The following is an 11,671-nucleotide window of genomic DNA, read 5'->3' on the forward strand; positions in this document are numbered from 1 at the left end:
GATTTTATGAAGGATGGATGTGAGTGGTGAAGAGAAAGATGGGATTTTATAGGTGAAGGGTTTTTGGGGTAGAGGTGTTGAGGTGATTGGTGAATGGGGGAAGAAGAGAGAGAGTGGTGGTGGGGTCCTGTGGGGTCCACAGATCCTGTGGTGTCAAGGAAAAGTCATCCCTGCACCAAGTGGCATCAAAATTCACGTTTTGAGCCATTTCTGGTGTTAGACGCCGGGCTGGTGCCCATTCCTGGCGTTTAACGCCAGGTTCTAGCCCTTTTCTGGCATTTAACGCCAGTCTGGTGCCCCTTTCTGGCGTTAAACGCCCAGAATGGTGCCAGACTGGGCGTTAAACGCCCAACTGCTAGGCTTACTGGCGTTTAAACGCCAGCAGCTTCTTCCTCCAGGGTGTGCTGTTTTTCTTCCTGTTTTTCATTCTGTTTTTGCTTTTTTCATTGTTTTTGTGACTTCTTATGATCATCAACCTACAAAAAAAGATAAAATAACAAAAGAAAATTGTTAACTATAAAACATTGGGTTGCCTCCCAACAAGCGCTTCTTTAATGTCATTAGCTTGACAGAGGACTCTCATGGAGGCTCAGAAATACTCAGAACCGTGTTGGAACCTCCCAACACCAAACTTAGAGTTTGATTGTGGGGGTTCAACACCAAACTTAGAGTTTGGTTGTGGCCTCCCAACACCAAACTTAGAGTTTGACTGTGGGGGCTCTGCTTGGCTCTGTTTTGAGAGAAGCTCTTCATGCTTCCTCTCCATGATGATAGAGGGATGTCCTTGGGCCTTAAACACCAAGGATTCTTCATTCACTTGAATGATCAACTCTCCTCTATCAACATCAATCACAGCCTTTGCTGTGGCTAGGAAGGGTCTGCCAAGGATGATGGATTCATCCATGCACTCCCCAGTCTCTAGGACTACGAAATCAGTAGGGATGTAATGATCTTCAACTTTTACCAGAACATCCTCTACAAGTCCATAGGCTTGTTTCTTGAGTTGTCTGCCATCTCTAGTGAGATTTTTGCAGCTTGCACCTCAAAGATCCCTAATTTCTCCATTACAGAGAGGGGCATGAGGTTTACACTTGACCCTAAGTCACACAAGGCCTTCTTGAAGGTCATGGTGCCTATGGTACAAGGTATAGAAAACTTCCCAGGATCCTGCCTCTTTTGAGGCAGTTTCTGCCTAGACAAGTCATCCAGTTCTTTGGTGAGCAAAGGGGGTTCATCCTCCCAAGTCTCATTTCCAAATAACTTGTCATTTAGCTTCATGATTGCTCCAAGGTATTTAGCAACTTGCTCTTCAGTGATATACTCATCCTCTTCAGAGGAAGAATACTCATCAGAGCTCATGAAAGCCAGAAGTAAGTCCAATGGAATCTCTATGGTCTCATGTTGAGCCTCAGATTCCCATGGTTCCTCATTGGGGAACTCAGAGGAGATTGGTGCACGCCCATTGAGGTCTTCATCAGTGGCGTCCACCTCCTCTCTTTCCTCTCCATATTCGGCCATGTTTATGGCTTTGCACTCTCCTTTTGGATTTTCTTCTGTATTACTTGGGAGAGTACTAGGAGGGAGTTCAGTAACTTTCTTGCTCAGCTGACCCACTTGTCCTTCCAAGTTTCTGATGGAGGACCTTGTTTCATTCATGAAACTTTGAGTGGTTTTGATTAGATCAGAGACCATTGTTGCTAAGTCAGAAGTATTCTGCTTAGAACTCTCTGTCTGATGCTGAGAAGATGATGGAAAAGGTTTGTTATTGCCAAGCCTGTTTCTTCCACCATTATTATTGAAACCTTGTTGAGGTCTCTCTTGATTCTTCCATGAGAAATTTGGGTGATTTCTCCATGAAGAATTATAGGTGTTTCCATAGGGTTCTCCTAGGTAATTCACCTCTTCCATTAAAGGATTCTCAGGATCATAAGCTTCTTCCTCAGATGAAGCTTCCTTAGTACTGCCAGGTGCATTTTGCATTCCAGACAGACTTTGAGAAATCAAATTGACTTGTTGAGTCAATATCTTGTTCTGAGCCAGTATGGCATTCAGAGCATCAATCTCAAGAACTCCTTTCTTCTGACTAGTCCCATTGTTCACAGGATTCCTTTCAGAAGTGTACATGAATTGGTTATTTGCAACCATTTCAATTAGTTCCTGAGCCTCTGTAGGCATCTTCTTCAGATGAAGAGATCCTCCAGCAGAGCTATCCAAAGACATCTTGGATAGTTCAGAGAGACCATCATAGAAAATACCTATGATGCTCCATTCAGAAAGCATGTCTGAGGGACATCTTCTGATTAATTGTTTGTATCTTTCCCAAGCTTCATAGAGGGATTCTCCATCCTTCTGTCTGAAGGTTTGGACTTCCACTCTAAGCTTACTCCATCTTTGAGGTGGAAAGAACTTTGCCAAGAAGGCATTGACTAGCTTTTCCCAAGAGTCCAGGCTTTCTTTAGGTTGAGAATCCAACCATATTCTAGCTCTGTCTCTTACAGCAAAAGGGAATAGCATCAGTCTATAGACCTCAGGGTCAACCCCATTAGTCTTGACTGTGTCACAAATTTGCAAGAATTCAGCTAAGAACTGATGAGGATCTTCCATTGGAAGTCCATGGAACTTGCAATTCTGTTGCATTAGAGAAACTAATTGAGGCTTAAGCTCAAAGTTGTTTGCTCCAATGGCAGGGATAGAGATGCTTCTCCCATAGAAGTCGGGAGTAGGTGCAGTAAAGTCACCCAGCACCTTCCTTGCATTGTTGGCATTGTTGTTGTTTTCGGCTGCCATGTGTTCTTCTTTTTTGAAGAATTCGGTCAGGTCCTCTAAAGAGAGTTGTGCTTTAGCTTCTCTTAGCTTTCGCTTCAAGGTCCTCTCAGGTTCAGGGTCAGCTTCAACAAGAATGCCTTTGTCTCTGCTCCTGCTCATATGAAAGAGAAGAGAACAAGAAAAATGTGGAATCCTCTATGTCACAGTATAGAGATTCCTTGAAGTGTCAGAGGAAAAGAAAAATAGAAGAAAGAAGGTAGAAGAATTCGAACTTGATGAGATAGAGTTCGAATTGTGCATTAAGAAGGAACAGTACTCCATAAATAGAAGGATGTGAGAAAGAGGGAAGAGGATTTTCGAAAATTAAATTAAGATGATTTTAAAAAATATATTGAAAAATTGATTGATAATTTTCGAAAATTGAAGTTGGAAGAGAAATCAAGTGATTTTTGAAAAAGATTTTGAGATTAGAAGTTAAAAAGATTTGATTGAAAACTATTTTGAAAAAGATGTGGTTGAGAAGATATGATTGGTTTTTAAAAAAAATGTGATTGAGAAGATATGATTTGAAAACAATTTTAAAAGATATGATTTGAAAACAATTTGAAAAGATATGATTTTAAAAATTAATGACTTGCCTAACAAGAAAAGATATGATTCAAACATCAAACCTTCCTCAACAGAAAAGGTAACAAATTTGAGATGTTCAATCAAATCATTAATTGTTAGTAAGTATTTTTGAAAAAGGAAAGAAATTGATTTTGAAAACATTTGATTGATAAGATATGATTTGAAAAAGATTTGGTTTTGAAAAACTTTGAAAACTTGAAAAAAATTGATTTTGAAAACAAAATCTTCCCCCTAGCACCATCCTGGCGTTAAACGCCCAGAATGGTATACATTCTGGCGTTTAACGCCCAAAATGCTACCTCTTTGGGCGTTAAACGCCCAACCAGGTACCCTGGCTGGCGTTTAAACGCCAGTCTGTCTTCTTCACTGGGCATTTTTGAATGCTCAGCTTTTTCTGTATAATTCCTCTGCAGTATGTTCTGAATCTTCAATTCTTTGTATCATTGACTTGAAAAGACATAAATCAAAAATATTTTTGGATTTTTAATAATAAGGGAAAATCAAAATGCAACTAGAATCAAACAACAATGCATGCAAGACACCAAACTTAGCAGTTTGTATACTACTGACCCTAACAAAAATGAAAATGCTCATGGGACACACAAGACACTCAAGTCAATAGAATTCAAAGATCAAAACAAAGAAATACATGCATGGATTCGAAAAATATAACAAAAGCATGCATTTGACACCAAACTTAAGATGAGACTCTAGACTCAAACAAGAAATATTTTTGGATTTTATGATTTTATAAAAATTTTTTTTTTCGAAAATTAAGTGGGAAAAGACATCAAAATTCTTAATGAGAATTCCAGGAATCAGTGCAATGCTAGTCTAAGACTCCGGTCCAGGAATTAGACATGGCTTTACAGCCAGCCAAGCTTTCAAAGAAAGCTTCGGTCCAAAACACTAGACATGACCAAAGGTCAGCCAAGCCTTAGCAGATCACTGCTCCAAAAGCAAAATTGATGAACATCAACAAGCTCTTGTGGTGATAAGTTGAAACCTCGGTCCAATCAGATTAGACATGACTTCTCAGCCAGCCAGATTTCAACAAATCATCATGAAACTCTAGAATTCATCTTCAAGAATTTCGAAAAAATAAATAAATACCTAATCTAAGCAACAAGATGAACCGTCAGTTGTCCAAACTAGAACAATCCCTGGCAATAACGCCAAAAATTGGTGTTGTTGCCGGATCTTGGCACTGATGTTACCAAAAGCTTGCTCAAAACTTGAACAATCCCCGGCAACGGCGCCAAAAACTTGGTGGGCGAAATTGTGAACAATACTTTTTCACAACTCTCATAATCCCCGGTAATGGCTCCACAAACGTGGTAGCTCAATACCATGGCATTACACAACTTCGCACAACTAACCAGCAAGTGCACTGGGTCGTCCAAGTAATACCTTACGTGAGTAAGGGTCGATCCCACGGAGATTGTTAGTATTGAAGCAAGCTATGGTCATCTTGTAAATCTTAGTCAGGTAAACTCAAATGTATATGATGATGAACGAAAATAACATAAAAGATAAAGATAGTGATACTTATGTAATTCATTGGTAGGAACTTCAGATAAGCGCATGAAGATGCCTTCCCTTCCGTCTCTCTGCTTTCCTACTGCCTTCATCCAATCCTTCTTACTCCTTTCCATGGCAAGCTTGTGTAGGGTTTCACCATTGTCAGTGGCTACCACCCATCCTCTCATTGAAAACGATTGCATATGCTCTGGTCACAGCATAGCGGAATTCATCTGTCGGTTCTCAATCAGGCCGGAATAGAATCCAGTGATTCTTTGCGTCTGTCACTAACGCCCCGCCCTCAGGAGTTTGAAGCACGTCACAGTCATTCAGTCATTGAATCCTACTCAGAATACCACAGACAAGGTTAGACCTTCCGGATTCTCTTGAATGCTGCCATCAGTTCTCGCCTATACCACGAAGACTCTGATCTCACGGAATGGTTGGCTCGTTTGTCAGGCGAGCACTCGGTTGTCAGGCGATCAACCATGCATCGTGCAATCAGGAATCCAAGAGATATTCACTAAGCCTCAGATGCTTGTAGAACAAGAATGGTTGTCAGTCACCTTGTTCATGAGTGAGAATGATGATGAGTGTCAATCATCACCTTCATCAAGTTGAAGAACAAGTGATATCTTGGACAAAGAACAAGCGGAATTGAATGGAAGAACAATAGTAATTGCATTAATACTCGAGGTACAGCAGAGCTCCACACCTTAGTCTATGGTGTGTAGAAACTCCACCGTTGAAAATACATAAGCATAAGGTCTAGGCATGGCCGAATGGCCAGCCTCCCAATGATCTAAGATAGCATACCAAACGAAGATAGCTACCAAAGTCCTGTAATACAATAGTAAAAGGTCCTACTTATAAGAACTAGTAACCTAAGGTGTACAGAAATGAGTAAATGACATAAAAATCCACTTCCGGGCCCACTTGGTGTGTGCTTGGGCTGAGCAATGAAGCATTTTTCGTGTAGAGACTCTTCTTGGAGTTAAACGCCAGCTTTGGTGCCAGTTTGGGCGTTTAACTCCCATTTGGGTGCCAGTTCCAGCGTTTAACGCTGGGATTTCTTGAGGTGACTTTGAACGCCGGTTTGGGCCATCAAATCTTGGGCAAAGTATGGACTATCATATATTGCTGGAAAGCCCAGGATGTCTACTTTCCAACGCCGTTGAGAGCGCGCCAATTGGGATTCTGTAGCTCCAGAAAATCCACTTCGAGTGCAGGGATGTCAGAATCCAACAGCATCTGCAGTCCTTTTGAGTCTCTGGATCAGATTTTTGCTCAGGTCCCTCAATTTCAGCCAGAAAATACCTGAAATCACAGAAAAACACACAAACTCATAGTAAAGTCCAGAAAAGTGAATTTTAACTAAAAACTAATAAAAATATACTAAAAACTAACTAGATCATACCAAAAACATACTAAAAACAATGCCAAAAAGTGTACAAATTATCCGCTCATCAGTTGCCTTTTCTGTTGAGAGAGGTTTTAAATGTTTGAATCATATCTTTTCTTGTTAGGCAAGTCATTAATTTTTAAAATCAAATCTTTTTTTTTAAAATTGTTTTCAAATCATATCTTTTAAAATTGTTTTCAAATCATATCTTCTCAATCACATCTTTTTAATCACATCTTTTTTAAATTAAGTTTTCAATCAAATCTTTTTAATTTCTAATTTCAAAATCTTTTTTCAAAAATCACTTGATTTCTTTTCCACTTTCAATTTTCGAAAATTATCAATCAATTTTTCAAAATGTTTTTAAAATCTTTTTAATTGAATTTTCGAAAATTCTCTTCCCTCCTTCCCACATCCTTCTATTTATGGAGTACTACTCCTTCTTAATGCACAATTCGAACTCTATCTAATCAAGTTCGAATTCTTCTACCTTCTTTTCTTCTATTTTTCTTTTCCTCTGACACCTCAAGGAATCTCTATACTGTGACATAGAGGATTCCACATTTTCTTTTTCTCTTCTCTTTCATATGAGCAGGAGCAGAGACAAAGGCATTCTTGTTGAAGCTGACCCTGAACCTGAAAGGACCTTGAAGAGAAAGCTAAGAGAAGCTAAAGCACAACTCTCTTTAGGGGACCTGACCGAATTCTTCAAAGAAGAAGAACACATGGCAGCTGAAAACAACAACAATGCAAACAATGCAAGGAAGGTGCTGGGTGACTTTACTGCACCTACTCCCGACTTCTATGGGAGAAGCATCTCTATCCCTGCCATTGGAGCAAACAACTTTGAGCTTAAGCCTCAATTAGTTTCTCTAATGCAACAGAATTGCAAATTCCATGGACTTCCAATGGAAGATCCTCATCAGTTCTTAGCTGAATTCTTGCAAATCTGTGACACAGTCAAGACTAATGGGGTAGACCCTGAGGTCTATAGACTGATGCTATTCCCTTTTGCTGTAAGAGACAGAGCTAGAATATGGTTGGATTCTCAACCTAAAGAAAGCCTGGACTCTTGGGAAAAGCTAGTCAATGCCTTCTTGGCAAAGTTCTTTCCACCACAAAGATGGAGTAAGCTTAGAGTGGAAGTCCAAACCTTCAGACAGAAGGATGGAGAATCCCTCTATGAAGCTTGGGAAAGATACAAACAATTAATCAGAAAGTGTCCTTCTGACATGCTTTCTGAATGGAGCATCATAGGTATCTTCTATGATGGTCTCTCTGAACTATCCAAGATGTCTTTGGATAGCTCTGCTGGAGGATCTCTTCATTTGAAGAAGACGCCTACAGAGGCTCAAGAGCTAATTGAAATGGTTGCAAATAACCAATTCATGTACACTTCTGAAAGAAATCCTGTGAACAATGGGACTAGTCAGAAGAAAGGAGTTCTTGAGATTGACACTCTGAATGCCATACTGGCTCAGAACAAGATATTGACTCAACAAGTCAATTTGATTTCTCAAAGTCTGTCTGGAATGCAAAATGCACCTGGCAGTACTAAGGAAGCTTCATCTGAGGAAGAAGCTTATGATCCTGAGAACCCTTCAATGGAAGAGGTGAATTACCTAGGAGAACCCTATGGAAACACCTATAATTCTTCATGGAGAAATCACCCAAATTTCTCATGGAAGAATCAAGAGAGACCTCAACAAGGTTTCAATAACAATAATGGTGGAAGAAACAGGCTTGGCAATAACAAGCCTTTTCCATCATCTTCTCAACAACAGACAGAGAGTTCTAAGCAGAATACCTCTGACTTAGCAACAATGGTTTCTGATCTAATCAAAACCACTCAAAGTTTCATGAATGAAACAAGGTCCTCCATCAGAAATTTGTAAGGACAAGTAGGACAGCTGAGCAAGAAAATTACTGAACTCCCTCCTAGTACTCTCCCAAGTAATACAGAAGAAAATCCAAAAGGAGAGTGCAAAGCCATAAATATGGCCGAATTTGGAGAGGAAAGAGAGGAAGTGGACGCCACTGAGGAAGGCCTCAATGGGCGTACACTAACCTCCATTGAGTTCCCCAATGAGGAACCATGGGAATCTAAGGCTCAAAATGAGACCATAGAGATTCCATTAGACTTACTTCTGCCTTTCATGAGCTCTGATGAGTATTCTTCCTCTGAAGAGGATGAGTATGTCACTGAAGAGCAAGTTGCTAAATACCTTGGAGCAATCATGAAGCTAAATGACAAGTTATTCGGAAATGAGACTTGGGAGGATGAACCTCCTTTGCTCACCAAAGAACTGGATGACTTGTCTAGGCAGAAATTGCCTCAAAAGAGACAAGACCCTGGGAAGTTTTCCATACCTTGTACCATAGGCACCATGACCTTCAAGAAGGCTCTGTGTGACTTAGGGTCAAGTGTAAACCTCATGCCTCTCTCTGTAATAGAGAAGCTAGGGATCTTTGAGGTACAAGCTGCAAAAATCTCACTAGAGATGGCAGACAACTCAAGAAAACAAGCTTATGGACTTGTAGAGAATGTTTTGGTTAAGATTGAGGACCATTACATCCCTACTGATTTCATAGTCCTAGAGACTGGGAAATGCATGGATGAAACCATCATCCTTGGCAGACCTTTCCTAGCCACAGCAAAAGCTGTGATTGATGTTGATAGAGGTGAAATGATCATTCAAGTGAATGAAGAATCCTTTGTGTTTAAGGCTCAAGGATATCCCTCTGTCACCATGGAGAGGAAGCATGAAGAGCTTCTCTCAAATCAGAGTCAAACAGAGCCCCCACAGTCAAACTCTAAGTTTGGTGTTGGGAGGCCACAACCAAACTCTAAGTTTGGTGTTGAACCCCCACATTCAAACTCTAAGTTTGGTGTTGGGAGGTTTCAACATTGCTCTGAGTATCTGTGAGGCTCATTGAGAGCCCTCTGTCAAGCTACTGACATTAAAGAAGCGCTTGTTGGGAGGCAACCCAATGTTATATTTTATATATTTTCCTTTGTTATTTTTTGTTATTTTGTAGGTTGATGATCATGAGAAGTCACAAAAGTAATTGAAAAAGCAAAAACAGAATGAAAAACAGGAAGAAAAACAGCACACCCTGGAGGAAGATGTTGCTGGCGTTTAAACGCTAGTGAGGTTAGCTGTTGGGTGTTTAACGCCCAGTCTGGCACCATTCTGGGCGTTTAACGCCAGAAAGGGGCACCAGACTGGCGTTAAACGCCAGAAAAGGGCTAGAACCCGGCGTTAAACGCCAGGAATGGGCACCAGCCCGGCGTTTAACGCCAGAAATGGCTCAAAACGTGAATTTTGATGCCATTTGGTGCAGGGATGACTTTTCCTTGACACCACAGGATCTGTGGACCCCACAGGACCCCACCACCACTCTCTCTCTTCTTCCCCCATTCACCAATCACCTCAACACCTCTTCCCCAAAAACCCTTCACCTATCAAATCCCATCTTTCTCTTCACCACTCACATCCATCCTTCATAGGGGTTTAGTGAATTACAATAGAGCTCCCTAACCCAATGAAAGGGGTTTAGTGAGTCATAGCTCTGAATTCAATTACAAAGTATGAAAAATAGCAAAATGATCAAAAGTTCCAAAGTGTCAAAAAGTGCCAACTAACTTCGATTCTATCCTATTTATACACTTTCTAAATTGAGCTTCTGTTGAGTTTCTTGGGCTTTGAGGCTTTTTCTTGATTTCCTTTTGCTTTGGGTTTATGATCCATAATCCTGATGAGGCTGTGATCCAATTCTGTAACATTCATTGAGCAATTTTAGTGATAAACAAGTAATGACACAAGACTCAACAAATTGAAGTTCCAGACTCATCAATTCTTCCGGCCCAATCCCATAAACCATGATATTCAATTGGGTTTCATACCATAATACGTTTAAGTTAATATTTGTGCTCAAATGCTAACTTAAACTTCAATATATTTGGCCCAGAAACCCTTTCAAAAGGTGGCGTTTAAGTTGAAGTTTAAGTTTCAGTTTAAGGTTAAACTGAAACTTAAACGTGGAATTGGAAGAAAGCAACCCAGGAGGGTAATTAATCGAACACGTTTAAGCTTCAGTTTAAGGTTAAACTGAAGCTTAAACGTGGAAATGAAGATTGCAACCCTGGAGGCAATTCTGGTCGAACACGTTTAAGCTCCAGTTTAAGGTTAAACTGGAGCTTAAACGTGGAAATGAGAAGGCAACCCTGGAGGAGCAAAAACGCCGAACACGTTTAAGCTCCAGTTTGAGGTCAAACTGGAGCTTAAACGTGGGAATGAAGAAGGTAGCCCAGGAGTGTGAATGTCGAACACGTTTAAGCTCCAGTTTGAGGTCAAACTGGAGCTTAAACGTGGAAATGGCTTCCTGGTGCATAATGTGGTTCGAACACGTTTAACCTCCAGTTTAAGGTTAAACTGGAGGTAAAACGTGGAAATGCTCCCTTGGTGCCATTCTCATTCTGGCGTTTAACCTTCAGTTTAAGGTTAAACTGGAGGTTAAACGCCAGTTTCCTCTTTTCTCAGCTTTCATGATTCTGGCGTTTAACCTTCAGTTTAACCTTAAACTGAAGGTTAAACGCCACTTTCAGCTTTGATGCATTTCTTATTCTGGCGTTTAACTTCCAGTTTAAGGTTAAACTGGAGGTTAAACGCCACTTTCAGATTCTCCATATGTGATCTTCAAGCTTCCTTTATTGATTTTGTTGCTTCCTTGCCTAGCCTCTTCTTCCCTGAAATCATCCACACAATTGCATCAAAGTCTTGCAAAATTTCATGAGAAGTCTTCCATTCATAGCATTCAAGTAATATAACTAAAAACTCATGGAATTTGCATCAAAATTACACTTGTTTGGATGATTCATTACTTTGTTGTTCATTTAACCATTCTTGGTTACTTTAAGCTCAAGAAAATGCATAAAACAACTAAAACTAACAGAAAAATGCTACTGAAACTAGCCTAAGATGCCTTGGCATCAGAAAACTGTACTTACAATGCTAATTTTTACTGAAATTTCTTAACCGACATTTTTTCGCCCGTCAATTTTGTTGCTATTGCCGGGGAGTTGCAACAGTGTGCTAAATTATTGGTTGGTGTAAATATTTTCATATTTACATAATTGCATATTTTATTTTATTTTTGTTTGTGCGCCTTCTATTTATTAGTAGTTTTATTATATAATTTTTTTTAAAATATTTTATTACCATGAGCTATATGTTTCTTTCATTGAATGACTCGTTCATTACCGGATCCGAGCTTAGCCGCATTTGATCCTGAAATCAAAAAAACTATTTCACGTATTAGGCGAGGTCGGCGTCAGTTAGCCTCTGAGGG

At 40.0% G+C, this 11,671-nt stretch overlaps 2 non-coding genes across 2 annotated transcripts; one reads left to right on the forward strand and one right to left on the reverse strand.

Annotated features, from left to right (window-relative positions):
* Nucleotides 1-2,274: 2,274 nt before the first annotated feature.
* LOC130984276 (small nucleolar RNA R71) lies at nt 2,275-2,382 on the forward strand. The gene has a single exon (XR_009088220.1). It is a non-coding gene; the product is annotated as a small nucleolar RNA R71 (small nucleolar RNA).
* Nucleotides 2,383-7,449: 5,067 nt separating this feature from the next.
* LOC130983535 (small nucleolar RNA R71) lies at nt 7,450-7,557 on the reverse strand. Its single transcript, XR_009087520.1, has one exon. It is a non-coding gene; the product is annotated as a small nucleolar RNA R71 (small nucleolar RNA).
* Nucleotides 7,558-11,671: the final 4,114 nt, after the last annotated feature.

The sequence above is a fragment of the Arachis stenosperma genome, chromosome 5 (genome assembly GCF_014773155.1).
Source record: "Arachis stenosperma cultivar V10309 chromosome 5, arast.V10309.gnm1.PFL2, whole genome shotgun sequence".
NCBI lineage: Eukaryota > Viridiplantae > Streptophyta > Magnoliopsida > Fabales > Fabaceae > Arachis > Arachis stenosperma.